This window comes from Bacillus rossius, assembly GCF_032445375.1.
Source record: "Bacillus rossius redtenbacheri isolate Brsri chromosome 9 unlocalized genomic scaffold, Brsri_v3 Brsri_v3_scf9_2, whole genome shotgun sequence".
Taxonomy (NCBI): Eukaryota; Metazoa; Arthropoda; class Insecta; order Phasmatodea; family Bacillidae; genus Bacillus; species Bacillus rossius.
Genome location: NW_026962013.1, coordinates 27,958,983 through 27,974,141, shown reverse-complemented (window position 1 = coordinate 27,974,141; position 15,159 = coordinate 27,958,983). Strand labels below are relative to the sequence as shown.

Sequence of the window (15,159 nt, the reverse complement as noted above, 5' to 3'; positions counted from 1 at the left end):
GTATTCTTCGTCGTTGTCTTAGACTACGTATTATTCGTCGTTGTCTTAGTCTTCGTATTCTTCTTCGTCGTCTTAGTCATCGTATTCTTCTTCGTCGTCATAGTCTTCGTATTCTTCGTCGTCTTAGTCTTCGTATTCTTCGTCTTTGTCTTCGTCTTCGTATTCTTCGTCGTTGTCTTAGTCTTCGTATTCTTCGTCGTCGTCTTAGTCTTCGTATTTTCGTCGTAGTATTGTTCTTAGTCGTCGTCGTAGCATTCTTCGTTGTCCATGTCCTACTCTCCCCGGCGGGTCAACGTAACAGGGCGCTGCCGTGGGGACCAACACCGACTGTTGAGTCACCCCGCCATGTGTGGCTGGTTTTCCTTCTCCCTCCCCAGCAGGCCATGACGACTGTCCCCGGCGGTCAGTGCCGCCCGACCTGTCGTCCTCAGGGGGTCAAGGTCGCCGGAGCGCGCGCCTCCCGCGGACACGCCGACTGCGGGAAGCCTAAGATGTACATCAAGTTCTGTCCCTGCCCGAACACGCCCGAATATTCGCCTTAGGCCAACCTCGGGTTTATTTATATATATATATATATATTTTTATTTCTCTGTTTATTTTAATGTAGCTATACTAACCTAACTAACCGTCCATAGTGTTTTAAAGTGTTTTAATGTAGCTAACCTAACCGACCACTTTTGATGTTTGAATTAATTTTTCCTGCGCAAAAATAAAACAAATCCCGAGGTTGGCCGAAGGTGAATATTCGGGCGTGTTCGGGCAGGGACAGAACTTGATGGACATCTTAGGCTTCCCCGCCGACTGTAGCCCGAGTATGCGAGGACCATACAGCAAGGACGGAGATGTATATTTTGGAAACTGAAACCACGTTTTACGCGACGTGTGACGCTCTCTGTTGGGTGGGCCCATAACTACTAGCAACAAAACAACTCGGACGGAAGGTTAAAATCCAAATTGTTGAGTTTATAATGTTAATTTAACTACTTGACGACTAATTAAGAGTTTAAACTGTGCCGGCAACACTTAATGGTGTTTTGTAATACAAAATCATGTTCTACATAAATTAGTAGGAGATGCAAATTTTCTGGTATATGCCACACTACACTGGTTTGTTTGCCTGATATCTTATGCATTTCTTCTCACAATCAATAGCTATGTTAGTAACACATTATGAAAGCTACTATCTAGCGGGTGGGCCCAAGACTACTTCATAAAACTAGGTCTCAGTTTCGGCAATTAGAGTTACTCCCCTGTGGCGAGGACGTCATCCTTCACCGACACTGCTTACCCAGGTACACATGAAGAGCTGCTCACAATATCCGAGTTGTGTCTGTTTACGTACATCATTCAAAGTCACGCTTAAGACGGACGAGTAGTTATGTTTCAGAATTTCCTAAACTGTATTTTTTGAATAATGAAAATTTCTGAAACACTTTTTTCCCTCTTTTTTTCAGAGAAAAATATTTTAGGCATGAAACAACCGATATAGATTCTTGAAAGCACCCAAGGATCTTTCTTACATCTGTGTCTTAATTTCTCTGCCGTATAATGTAATAGTTTCTCTATGCATGACGAGAAGTTTAAACGCCTGTTCGGTACCGTACTAGATACACCAGAAATTGTGTTTCATCCCGTCTTCCTCACACAGATACGCCCCTAAGCGGTCTGTCTCCTAGAACTTGCGTTGGGCTGGTGTAAACGATGAAGTGAGCACTTACAAGCGGCAATCCGGCAAACGCACGCTGTGTGTGTTTAAATGCTCTTGTAACGGAATTATCAAACGCTTACTGCTTGTGAAACTTGGACATACAAAGTGATACAAAGTTGTAATTTAAATCCACTTACCGCGCCAGCTGCCTATTTGCAAAAATTTCCTTCTTTTTTTTTTTGTTGTTGCTAATTAGCCGTTCAACGATGGACCCAAAAATGTTCTTCTGCGCAGCTTACGTGCTCAGCAGTGTTCACAGTAGGACATAACCGGTGGGTGCTGTCAAGGGATCTGTGGGAATATGCGGCCCAAGATTTTGTGAGTGGTGCTAACCGACGCCAGCCAGTAGTGAGGCCGGTGAGGGGGCTTTTTGACGTGACAACGTCTAATAAATCGATGAACGCCAGCTGTACGCACGAAGAAGTGTCCCGTTACGCACATTGTTCCGTTACGCTGTTTCCCGTTACGCTCATTGTACGCTTGCGCCGCATCTATCTCTCTTACACTCGACTGTTTTTAAAGTGAAGTGAAAAGTTAATGTGGTTTTCATTGCTTATTACAACAACAATTTCGGCAATAAAGGTTAATTATTCTTGCATTTTAAAAATCTGATTACTAGTATAATTTCAAGTATTATTCTTTTATTATTAAAATAAAAATGATTCAATTTTATTCATAAAGTATGCAATCATTTCATCAATGTTTTGTAATGACGTTGTCACGTTAAACTATCGTCCGTAAAGCGACTTTACAGACAACCAATTTTTTTAATTCCGTGGGAGCCCGTCCCCCCTACCCCCTCCCCTTACCACCTTCGTCATCCGGATCTACGTCCATGGTTGTTGCTGCTATCTGGCCCTAAGCATAGGGGGGAAGAAGTAAGTGGGGGGGGGGGGGGGGAGTCAAATAGGGTTCAAAGAGAGCCCCCCCCCCCCTTTTTTTCCTCTCTCTTCTTCATTTCCCTCCTTCACCCAACTGACAATTCGTCATGCCTGCTTTGAATGCTTTGCAAAGAAATTAAGTTATAAATTTCGAAATGCTGAAGTCCCAGTTGAATACCTAGCAATGAGACGGAGGTGGTATGTAACTGGAATTTCGCTGTTGACCACCGCTCAATTCATCGCATTTTTTGGCCAATTATTCTGTAACGGAAGAAGTATTTATCAGATGTTATCTTAAAAAAATAGCTATGTAAAGTGAGTCCGAAGTCATTTTATATACAGTTTAAAATATTAAAAAGTTTCATTTAACTGAAATTTGGAAAAGGAATTTCTCTTAGACACAGATTAAAAAGCCAGTTTTGTTTTTGTTTTTAGAGGATATTATAGGTGTGAGATAATTACCACCCTAGTTATTATAAATTAACTCCTTTACGAGTTGTCATAACTGATGTGGTACACGAACGGTAGATTCGAGTTAAATTGATAATGTACTGCGAACTAGCTACCTAGTGTATAGTTTGAAATTATCGGCCTGGGTAAATGTGAAATCTGTAATGATAACATATTCGAGAGGGATTATGCACGCGGTGCCAACGAGTAGTGCAGTGATTGCATAACTCTTTGTGTTCAGCTCGTGTGACAGCTGAAAAGCGTGAGAATGAATACCCAGCATTATGTAAAACAAACGAGAACCAGTGCGGATTGTTGCTTTGTATTTGTGCGGGCTGGAATAAATTTGCGTATTAAAAACCCTATATGGAAACAAAAAAAAATGACGTGTGAAGCAATCTGCAGAACTCGTTTTGCGAGCTGGATATGCAGGCTGAAGAATTCAATAACTGCGGAAGACGAACCGCGGAGTAATAGCAATATGCCTAAACATATATATCACTGACGTTTCGGTCGACGTTGCTGTCGCCATCATCAGGGAGAAGTTACCTGCTGAGGTTATTCCAAGTTATCTTGCCTTTAAATATTCTCGTCTGAGAGGGTAGTTTTTCCCTATTGGCTGCAGCTGTGGGCCTTCCTTTCTTCTGGGCCAATCGTAGCTGTGCTTGTGTGATTTGACGAGTTTTCGTTTTAAAAACGATATACGAAAGAAGAAAAAAAAGCACTCAAAGGAAAAAAAAAAGCACTCAAAGGAAAAAAAAAAGCACTCCACGCCCAAGTTTTTTTTTTTTTTTTTTTTTTTTTCGGAAACACGCCACTCTGATATCTTTAGAAATTTTCGAATCACGTGGTTTTTATTCTGACGCGTGTGTGTGACCGGGTAGGCTGAGGCCTTAATCGAGTTTGGACCGGCCGTGGCAGCGTTTTACGACATGACTCCCGCCATCTTCACATCTCAACTATTGACTTGTAAGTGGTTGAGTTGGTACCCTAGGTGAGCCTTAGGCCTACGTCGAGGCCGCGAGTGTGGGAGGTTGCACCCCTGGCCTCCTGGCCGCGCTTTTTGTTTTGTGTTTTGTTTGTTTTTTTTTTCCGTGGAGGCGGGACGCAGCAGCCGGGCGAGAGACCAAATAAGGCGCACGGTCTGGGAACCCTGCGTGACCCCCCCTGTATCACTCTCTCTCTCTCTCTCTCTCTCTCTCTGTCTCTCTCTGCCCCCGTGTGTCGGCGCGGCGCGCGCACAGAGGCGCCTCGCCTGCCCCAGTTCGGGAGTCTGAAGCGTGACCTTGGTAGCTCCCTCCCCTCCCCTGCCACTCATCAAAAACATTTAGCACGTCTCATCCTTAAAGATTGCAGTGTGCTTTTAATTGCTCGGTAACTGACTCGTTCCGAAATGCACGGTTGTGTGACCCCTCAGTTATAAGTGTGCGCTGGAATTAAAGAATTTGCATAATTTCAAGAACATTTGTTTGGTAATTTTAGTTTTACTGGATTGGCAAGGCTTACAATTTAAGGGTCCCGCCCACGTGGACACACACACACGGTGTGCAGAGCTTCAGGAAAAACAACGCTATTTCAAAACTACTCAAGATTTCCGAGTGGGGTCTGCTTACTAAAAGCCTTTAAGAATTCGCCGAGGGCCGAAAAGTAGTTTTTCTTCCGGATTAAGTTTTAAAATTGTAATTTTTTTGAAGAGTTAAAGTAGCCAAGAGGCGTGTTTTTGGAGTTATTTTTAGGCATAAAGAAACCGGTACAGATTATTGAAAGTACTATTAAGGGCCTTGCATTACACATTTATATTAATTTCTCCGCCATATAATGACGCCGCTCAAATTTCATATTTGCCCTATGCACGACGATAAGACTAGTCGCCAGCTTAGAGGCGATACCGCGCTATAAATGCCAGCGAGGTCTCACTTATCATCCCGCCTCACCAACACATTCACACCCGTGATTAGGCGGGGTTTTATGTTTTAAGCCGTTTGGTAAGATTTGAGTGTAATAAGTTGCAACGGAATAGAGGTTGTAAATTTTGGTAACAAATATTGTAATTGTATGTCATTGTATTTTAGTATATACTTTCATACACTTATAATAACGGAAGAGAGTTATTAGGGCTTTGTAAATTATTAGGTAATTTTCGTGAGTGCTTAAAGGACTTCAATTAGGTACGCACCGAAGTGACGTTTTTTTTTCCTAACCTAAGTTAAAACTATGTGTGTAAGGGAGGGGTCTAGGTAGGGAAGACTCTTAAGTGCGTCTCAGGGCAAGCCCTATACGCTCTAAACATGCGGGTTTTTAACCATGCTGAGAAGGTCACGTGCATCATGTGCTAGGAGGGGATTGGCCAGCCTTGGAAGACGTTTTCGCCATGACTAACTCCCCTCACTCTTAATTCTAGACTAAAACTAGATAAGTTGGGCCCAGGTAAAACCTCCATAGACAGAGGGAAAACCCTGGGCACATACATGCGGGATGCAAAGGTCATGCATTATTACAAGCAGGTGGATTACAGGAATAGAAGGATGGTCCTGGAAGAAGAGTGGGGCGTGGTAGAAGTTATACTATGCTAGGGGTGGGGCACTTGGACTTTTAGTCCGCATTGGTTTGGTCAGGTCTGGTCTTTTGGGGGCGGCTTATGCCGTTTCCCGTCGTGCTGCCAGTTAGCACTCATTGTGGCTGTGTAAAATGATCGTGTAAGTGGGGCGGTCGCGAACTGTGGCGTCGGACTAGACTCCAGAATGGTACACCGGAGTTAGTTGTGCGGAGTGCCGTGAGAGGAGGGGAACGGGGAGAGGGGGAGTGACGTCACAAACAGTCAGCTGGCGAGGCGTGTCTGCCCCACACGACTCTCTCCACAGCGCAGCGGAGTCGGAAGGGCGTTACGAGATAGCGAGTACGCGGGAGACGGGTACGAGCATGTACGAAACGAGCGCAGTTTTCAACGCGCCTACGAGTTTATGAAGACGTCGGCGATTTCCGTGTGTGCGTTCCGGTGCACATTTTTTTGCTGCTTGCGCGCGTCCGTGCGCCGTGTTTGGGGAGCGCGCGAACCCGGCGTACCGATTTGCGCCCGTGGCTGTCGGCGGAATTTGCAAGTAAGTGATGTCGTCCATGTGTAATCTGGGGGAAGCCTAAGATGCACATAAAGTTCTGCCATTCCCGATTACACCCGAATAATTCACCTTCGACCAACTTCGGGTTTATTTATATATATTTATATTTCTCTGTTTATTATACTAACCTAACTAACCGTCCATAGTGTTTTAAAGTGTTTTAATTTAGCTAACCTAACCGACCACTTTTAATATTTGAATTCATTTCTATGCGCAAAAATAAAACAAATCCCGAATTTAGCCGAAGGTGAATTGTCCGGGTGTAATCGGGAATGGCAGAACTTTATGTGCATCTTAGGTCTCCCATAATCTGGCCTCCGCTGAAGATTTATCACCCCGTACGTTTGTTTACTTGGCGATTACAGCTGGATGTTGCAGTATCAAACCTTCACTAATTTACGATTGTAGCAGTTGATAGTATACACCTTATCGTTACGGTGACGTTTGTGAATATCCGCCTTTGTGAACAGGAAAATTATGCAAGTAATGCGTTTATTGACCTTTTTTACTTTGTAATACTTCGTGGTGTTATTATGTTTAAGATGCGTAATTTTCTGGAAAGCTTAATGAACTTCGAGAACATAACGCGTCGAATGAACTGGAACCTAATGAATAAATTTAAACCCCGGGCTATAAACCCTATTCATATTTAAATACGTAAATGTACGTATATTTGCGTAACCGAATTTTTTTATTAGATTTTTGCCTGTTCGTCTTTCACGTATTATTTTAGAGTGTTGTGTAAGCCTACACGGAGTTATGTCAGTTTGAATTTTAGCGTGTTTTTCTTGCATTATTTTAGCATCATTGATAATATTCGCAAGTTATTTCTAAGGATTAGTAATATAAAGACATCTTGTTTTCAACTTTGAAAAATTTTTATATAGTTTAAAATTAAAACTTTTATCTATTTTTAGCATAACACATAATTTTATGGAATGCCTTGTTATTAGTAGTGACGGGACTGCTAAAAGTAGTTTCTCCTGTAAAATAATTGGCATTGAATGATTTTTTTTTTGGCAGAATGTCTACAACTGTGATGATACTGTCAGTAGAAACTCAAGCATTGTCTTAAAAATTCAAAAACAGTATAATAAAAAAATGGGTGCGTGTACGCGCGCATCTTAAAATTTCACTCATCATTTTTTCGTAACGCGCCTAAAGAAGCATAACTTCAAAAAATATATATGTTAAAACTTATAACTATTTTAGATGGTATATAATATAATTTATTGTAAACAAGCTTGGTAGTATCAATCCGGCAAAAATGGTCGTCTTTTTCTTCGTACTGCAATCCAATTGTGAGACAGACTATAACACTCAAGTCACCCTACTTTTTGTCAGAATCCAAAAGTTACTACTCCTTCTTCCCTCTCAAGCACCGGGACAGGGCCATTCATGAAAACTTAGGGGCCCCGGGGGTAAATTATTTAATGTAAGACTTTTCAAACCCCATAATAAAAAAATCTAAATACGGCAAAAGTTACCTTCGCAATAATTGTAATAGTGATATGCGCTTATCGCGTAACTTGTATATATTTGCAATTAATTGTATTTGTAATAATATACTTGTAATTTAGGTCCTATCAGGGTGAACCCAAGCATTATTGAAATCTCTGAACTCAAACACCCCCCCCCCCCTCCCTTTTCCCGCGTTTCTTTGCCCCGCCTTCACCATGACTGCTTGTAAAATCACGGTGTTTGTTAACGGCTACTATCCTTATATTCGTAAGGCTCGCCGTGTAGGTCAATTATATTTTGTAGCATTACTTCGGTCCGAGTGCTAATCGCAGTAGCACTCTTTTGAATCGCAAATTTGGTCACCAAGGTTGTATTTAAAACGTAATTTTTTTTTTTTAGCGAACTGCAGAAAGTTGCGGAACAAAAATTATCATTGAAACGTGCGTAGCTTTTTTTTTGAAGTTATACTTCTTTAGGCGCGTTGTGAAAAAATGATGAAAGTGAAATTTTAAGTTGCGCGCATCACTGTAACACAAAATTAACAGGTTGAAGCTGCCCGCTAAACCGCTCATTAAGTCTCGAAAAAAAACTATCAACAAAATAGAAATATAACTTCTATTAGTCGTGCATGTTGGCACGCTCGTTACCTCTGATCACTGTTTTCATATTTATAATATTTATCTACATGTTTCCCCTGAAATTAAGAAGCCCCTCGCTGACACAAAATCGTGACTGTGAAACGGGGTTGACGAATGTAAACGCCAAAACTGTGTTTAATGGAATACTTTTTGTATAATTTGAAGTTTTCGGCTTATTGCATACACATGTTCTATAATATAGGCAGGCAGTGTACAACATACGATCCACCGTATCCAGAAATGACTTGTGTCTGTTAAAATCCACTCTTGGACCGCGCGGGTTCTCTCTCTCTCTCTCTCTGTCTCGCTCCCTCTCTTCTCTCTCCCTCTCTCCCTCTCTCCCTCTCTCCCTCTCTCCCACTCTCCCACTCTCCCACTCTCCCACTCTCCCACTGTCCCTCTGTCCCTCTGTTCCACTCTCCCACTCTCCCTCTCTCCCTCTCTCCCTCTCTCCCTCTCTCCCACTCTCCCACTCTCCCACTGTCCCTCTGTCCCTCTGTCCCTCTGTCCCACTCTCCCTCTCTCCCTCTCTCCCTCTCTCCCTCTCTCCCTCTCTCCCTCTCTCCCACTGTCCCACTCTCCCACTCTCCCACTCTCCCTCTCTCCCTCTCTCCCACTCTCCCACTCTCCCACTCTCCCACTCTCCCACTCTCCCACTCTCCCTCTCTCCCTCTCTCCCACTCTCCCACTCTCCCACTCTCCCTCTCTCCCACTCTCTCACTCTCTCACTCTCCCACTCTCCCTCTCTCCCACTCTCCCACTCTCCCACTGTCCCTCTGTCCCTCTGTCCCACTCTCCCACTCTCCCACTCTCCCACTCTCTCACTGTCCCTCTGTCCCTCTGTCCCACTCTCCCACTCTCCCACTCTCCCTCTCTCCCTCTCTCCCACTCTCCCACTCTCCCACTCTCCCACTGTCCCTCTGTCCCTCTGTCCCTCTGTTCCACTCTCCCACTCTCCCTCTCTCCCTCTCTCCCTCTCTACCTCTCTCCCTCTCTCCCACTCTCCCACTCTCCCACTCTCCCACTGTCCCTCTGTCCCTCTGTTCCACTCTCCCACTCTCCCTCTCTCCCTCTCTCCCTCTCTCCCTCTCTCCCTCTCTCCCACTCTCCCACTCTCCCTCTCTCCCTCTCTCCCACTCTCCCACTGTCCCTCTGTCCCACTCTCCCTCTGTCCCACTCTCCCTCTCTCCCTCTCTCCCACTCTCCCTCTCTCCCACTCTCCCACTCTCCCACTGTCCCTCTGTCCCTCTGTTCCACTCTCCCACTCTCCCTCTCTCCCTCTCTCCCTCTCTCCCTCTCTCCCTCTCTCCCACTCTCCCACTCTCCCACTCTCCCACTCTCCCTCTCTCCCTCTCTCCCTCTCTCCCTCTCTCCCTCTCTCCCACTCTCCCACTCTCCCACTCTCCCACTCTCCCACTCTCCCACTCTCCCACTCTCCCACTCTCCCACTCTCCCACTCTCCCACTCTCCCTCTCTCCCTCTGTCCCACTCTCCCTCTCTCCCTCTCTCCCACTCTCCCACTCTCCCACTGTCCCTCTCTCCCTCTCTCCCTCTCTCCCACTCTCCCACTCTCCCACTCTCCCACTCTCCCACTCCCACTCTCCCTCTCTCCCTCTCTCCCACTCTCCCACTCTCCCACTCTCCCACTCTCCCTCTCTCCCACTCTCCCACTCTCCCACTCTCCCACTCTCCCTCTCTCCCTCTCTCCCTCTCTCCCACTCTCACACTGTCCCTCTGTCCCACTCTCCCACTCTCCCACTCTCCCACTCTCCCACTCTCACACTCTCACACTGTCCCTCTGTCCCTCTGTCCCACTCTCCCACTCTCCCACTCTCCCACTCTCCCTCTCTCCCACTCTCCCACTCTCCCACTCTCCCACTCTCCCTCTCTCCCTCTCTCCCTCTCTCCCTCTCTCCCACTCTCCCACTCTCCCACTGTCCCTCTGTCCCTCTGTTCCACTCTCCCTCTCTCCCACTCTCCCTCTCTCCCTCTTTCCCTCTCTCCCTCTCTCCCACTCTCCCACTCTCCCACTCTCCCACTCTCCCACTCTCCCACTCTCCCACTCTCCCACTCTCCCTCTCTCCCTCTCTCCCTCTCTCCCTCTCTCCCACTCTCCCACTCTCCCACTCTCCCACTCTCCCACTCTCCCACTCTCCCACTCTCCCACTCTCCCACTCTCCCACTCTCCCACTCTCCCACTCTCCCACTCTCCCACTCTCCCACTCTCCCACTCTCCCACTCTCCCACTCTCCCACTCTCCCTCTCTCCCTCTCTCCCTCTCTCCCTCTCTCCCTCTCTCCCTCTCTCCCACTCTCCCACTCTCCCACTCTCCCACTCTCCCACTCTCCCACTCTCCCACTCTCCCACTCTCCCACTCTCCCACTCTCCCACTCTCCCACTCTCCCACTCTCCCACTCTCCCACTCTCCCACTCTCCCACTGTCCCTCTGTCCCTCTGTCCCTCTGTCCCTCTGTCCCTCTGTCCCTCTGTCCCTCTGTCCCTCTGTCCCTCTGTCCCTCTGTCCCTCTGTCCCACTCTCCCACTCTCCCACTCTCCCACTCTCCCACTCTCCCTCTCTCCCTCTCTCCCTCTCTCCCTCTCTCCCTCTCTCCCTCTCTCCCTCTCTCCCTCTCTCCCACTCTCCCACTCTCCCACTCTCCCTCTGTCCCTCTGTCCCTCTGTCCCTCTGTCCCTCTGTCCCTCTGTCCCTCTGTCCCTCTGTCCCTCTGTCCCTCTGTCCCTCTCTACCTCTCTACCTCTCTACCTCTCTACCTCTCTACCTCTCTCCCACTCTCCCACTCTCCCACTCTCCCTCTCTACCTCTCTACCTCTCTACCTCTCTACCTCTCTACCTCTCTACCTCTCTACCTCTCTACCTCTCTACCTCTCTACCTCTCTACCTCTCTACCTCTCTACCTCTCTACCTCTCTACCTCTCTACCTCTCTACCTCTCTACCTCTCTACCTCTCTACCTCTCTACCTCTCTACCTCTCTACCTCTCTACCTCTCTACCTCTCTACCTCTCTACCTCTCTACCTCTCTACCTCTCTACCTCTCTACCTCTCTACCTCTCTACCTCTCTACCTCTCTACCTCTCTAACCCCTTTTCTCACAGCGAATTTCTTAGGGACCCTGTTACGGATAAAGGTTCTCAACACTTCCATATACCACGTATAATACAGTGTTAAGAATCTTCATAGTATTAATTTTTTTTAAATGAATTTTTACAAGTTGGGCAGTATTTCAATATAATTATTTGTCTAAACTTAGGTCCAAAGCCGGGGTTTAGAATTATTTTCAAGTTTCTTCGCTTTTATCGGAGCCGTTTCATCACATAGTTTAAGATTTCACTCTGTAAATGGAATGATTCTATAGTCTACGTAGCTGCTCTCGCCGCTAATTCTAGTGGCGGGTAAATTTTATTTCAACAAGATGATTTATTTGGTAAAATATATATAGTTAACTGAAAAAGAAATTGTAGCGTGATCTTAGAAAATGATTTCGTCATCTCAGGCGTAAAACTGTATCATTTTTCCTTCATATTTTGGAAAGGCAGTATCAGTATTGTTGTACATGTAAATTTGGTTTCGCCAACAAAATGTTTTGTTGCTTAAGGCCGTGCCACACTGTGTAATTTCGTTTTCAGAGCCTTCAAATACATGTTATCAATGAATGTTGGATGGTTATGACGTTACCGTAAATGTCACTAGCGCAGACATGTTTATTTTGAAAAGTTGGATGACTTGAATTTCAAATATTTCGCACACCGGACAGGTTCTAAAATATTTTCGATGTTGGATGAAATCCGCCAACGAGAATCCGTTACGTCACAACGAATTGTTAAAATGGCTAGGACACATTGGGGATTAAAGAGGTTATAAATGTGAAATAATTAAAATAATTTTAATATGCATTATGTATGCAAATAATTTTAGATGTAGGTAAAAAGCAAATTATTTAACATTAATTTTTTATGCAAATTCCAACCAGAACTTTGAAGCATTATTTAATTTCGAAGTAAAATTAAAATTGTCAATCACATACTAAAAAAAACTTGTTAAAATAAAAGTTTGATAGTATGACACAATTTAAATCATATTTAAATCATATTTCATGAGCTGGAGTTAGTTGGAAGCTATATTTTGTCCAATTCTATTGTCAAACATAGACAAAAATTTTGACAGTGTGGCATGGATTTTACAGAAAGTATTTCGCCGTATTGCAGTCAGTCATTGGTTTGTATTGAATAAGCGTCTGGGTGTAAATCACGTGACGCAGAACAGACGAAACAGACATTCTTATTCTTGGAAAATAAGGGCAAGTGGTGGTGATGATGATGATGCTGATGACGGCGACGCTGAGTTAGTTTGCGAGTCGTTTTCGCGAGACACTGCGAAATAAAAGCCCAACGGCCTAGCGCTTATTGGCAATTACGCTCGCCAATTGGTGGTTCAGCTTGTTTCTCCCCCCCCCCCCCTTCATCCCTAGGGAAGTCATCGGAGATTCCCTGAAATGGAGGCTCACGTCCGAACAGTTCCGAACATGGCCGAAGTTCACCGATCGTACGTGCAGTTTCTTGCAAGAATTTTGCAATAATTTATACGTTTTTACGATTATTTTGAGAGTATTATAAATATAGATCTAACATCACCAACGTTTACTTTTATTTACAATAACCTGGACGTGCAATAATTTTTTGCGAGGATTTGTTTATGTAACACAATTAATCCAAGAAACGTTTTGCTTTTAAAACAGGAAAAAAAAAATTGTCAGTCTATCAGCACTCTCCAGTGAAGTGTTGACGAGCAAATTCATGTGTACTCGTGTGGGAAATAAACTTATAATACGAAACTCGGACACGAAATTTAACGTAGATATTCATTAAAACAATTCCGATCGTGTTACATATGCGCTAATTGTGTTTTCAAATCACATTTATGGACGCAGATCACACATACTTTACGCACCCGCCGCTAGAATTCGTTACCGGAGCAGCTGCGACGACTACCGAATCATTCGATTTGCAGAGCAAAATCTTAAACTATATAATGAAACGGCTCCGATAAAAGAGAAGAGGTTTTAAAAAAAAAATACTAATCCCCGGCTTTGGAGCTGATATTTTATTAAAATACTGCCCACCTTGTTAAAAATTTACTAAACAGATAATACGATAAAGTTTCCCTTTGGCCATCCGCCACAGTTGAAAGCACCGTAGTTCCACATTTCCGTTCCGTGTGACTTCCGTTCCATTCACGAAATTACTTCTGCCGAATGCCGTACAGTGAGAGATAATGTCACACATCATCAAGAAAGCTGACTGTTCAGGCGTCTGACTAGTGGTAAGTGAATCTTATGTTTTTTCGCTCATTACCCACGAGAACTCGCGACAGAATTTCGCAGAAGATACGATTGTCGTTATCGTAGAGTAGTGACGAGAAGTATGAGACAACCCACAAGAAAAAAAAAAATCATGTCATCAACATTTAACTGCTAATCTACCACAATAACGGTCAAAATCGTATCTCAAGACGGACTTGTAAACTGAACAAAATCTCGTATCGCTACTTAAGTCTGTCTCGTGTAACTTGTCAAAAATTTTACAGTTTTCAAAAGTATTACCATTGCTACATTATACCCGATGTTTGCTTACGAAGAACGAACATCGCATGAAGTAGTTTACAAACACTTTTGAAATAACATTGCAGAATGGTACTTATACTATTGGTACTACTATTGAGAAATGTCAGATTTGAGACAAGTTTACGTGGCGCAGACTATACGTCCGAGCAGTGTCGGCCCTACACTTCGCGAGGCCCTGGGACATTTAATCTTACGGGTGGCAAGGGGGGGGGGGGAGTGGTCATAATTTTACGATTTATTTATTAATGTGACATGTTATGTGCGGTTGAAATGTGTTTCGATAAGCATTTGCAATTACTTTTCGGGAACTCCTGGGCGTAAATTGAACGGGTGGTAGTAACTGCCGTAAAACGCTTTTTTTTTTTTTTTTTTTTTTTTTTACGTAGGCGAGGTATTTATATATTTCAAAACTCATCCTTGCAAATTTAAAGGTACAAACGGTTGCGAGTCGATTTAAATTTCGCGCGCGTCTAGGCGACGCTTCCAGTGGCTGAAAGGACGCGGCGATGTATCAGAGCGCATGCGCCACGGCGAACAGCTGCCAGTTGGACAGCTCTGTGGACGGTTGGTTGTGGCGTGGGCGTTGTCCGTTTTCACGTTTAGCTTGGGCCTGAAATTAAACCACACACAAATAAAGGAACATAGACATGGAAGAGACTGATTATCACGCAGTGGAATGACACCATACAGTATTTAGAAATAAGAGGAATATCTACAATAGAATTCACTACAAATTGTGAAGACACTACAACGCTCCCGGATGTCGATTTTAAGGAAGTGTTTTATTTTTATCTTATATTTTTATCTACATATGATATTGTATCTTTATTACTTGTATTACTTATATATATGTGTATATATATACATATATATATATGTGTGTGTGTGTGTGTGCATATATATATATGTGTGTGTGTGTGTGTGTGTGCATATATATATATATGTGCATATATATGTGTGTGTGTACATATATATATATTCAAATATACCCTTCTCGGGGATAACATCTTGAAGAAAGGAGATACAAGTGGTTTAAAGCCAACTTGGTTGGATAAGTTGTTTGGCTTGGGGCCCGCTCCACAAGACGCGGAGGAAGTAAGAACGGAAACGGATCTCGGAACCGCAAGTTACTTAAGTTTTCATTATCCGTCTCCCACTTCCACAATGCACGGAAACGTAACAAATGGTAGCGAAACGAAAATGCACGGTTTTGGGACACGAAAAATAACACGGTCAGGAACTACATATATGATAAAAAAAATAAC

General features: G+C 44.2%; 1 protein-coding gene across 4 annotated transcripts in view; it reads left to right on the top strand.

Moving 5' to 3' along the window:
* The window catches only part of LOC134543255 (dual 3',5'-cyclic-AMP and -GMP phosphodiesterase 11), a 295,462-nt gene that overhangs the window by 15,964 nt on the left and 264,339 nt on the right, over positions 1-15,159 (top strand). The window contains exon 1 of one of the 4 annotated variants that reach the window (XM_063388167.1): positions 5,910-6,137. The exons of 2 other annotated variants lie outside the window; for them this stretch is intronic. The gene's annotated coding sequence lies outside the window, so the exon portion shown is untranslated. Of the gene's footprint in view, positions 1-5,909; positions 6,138-15,159 lie in introns of those variants that run through there. One more of the 4 variants, XM_063388168.1, reaches the window with a different exon arrangement.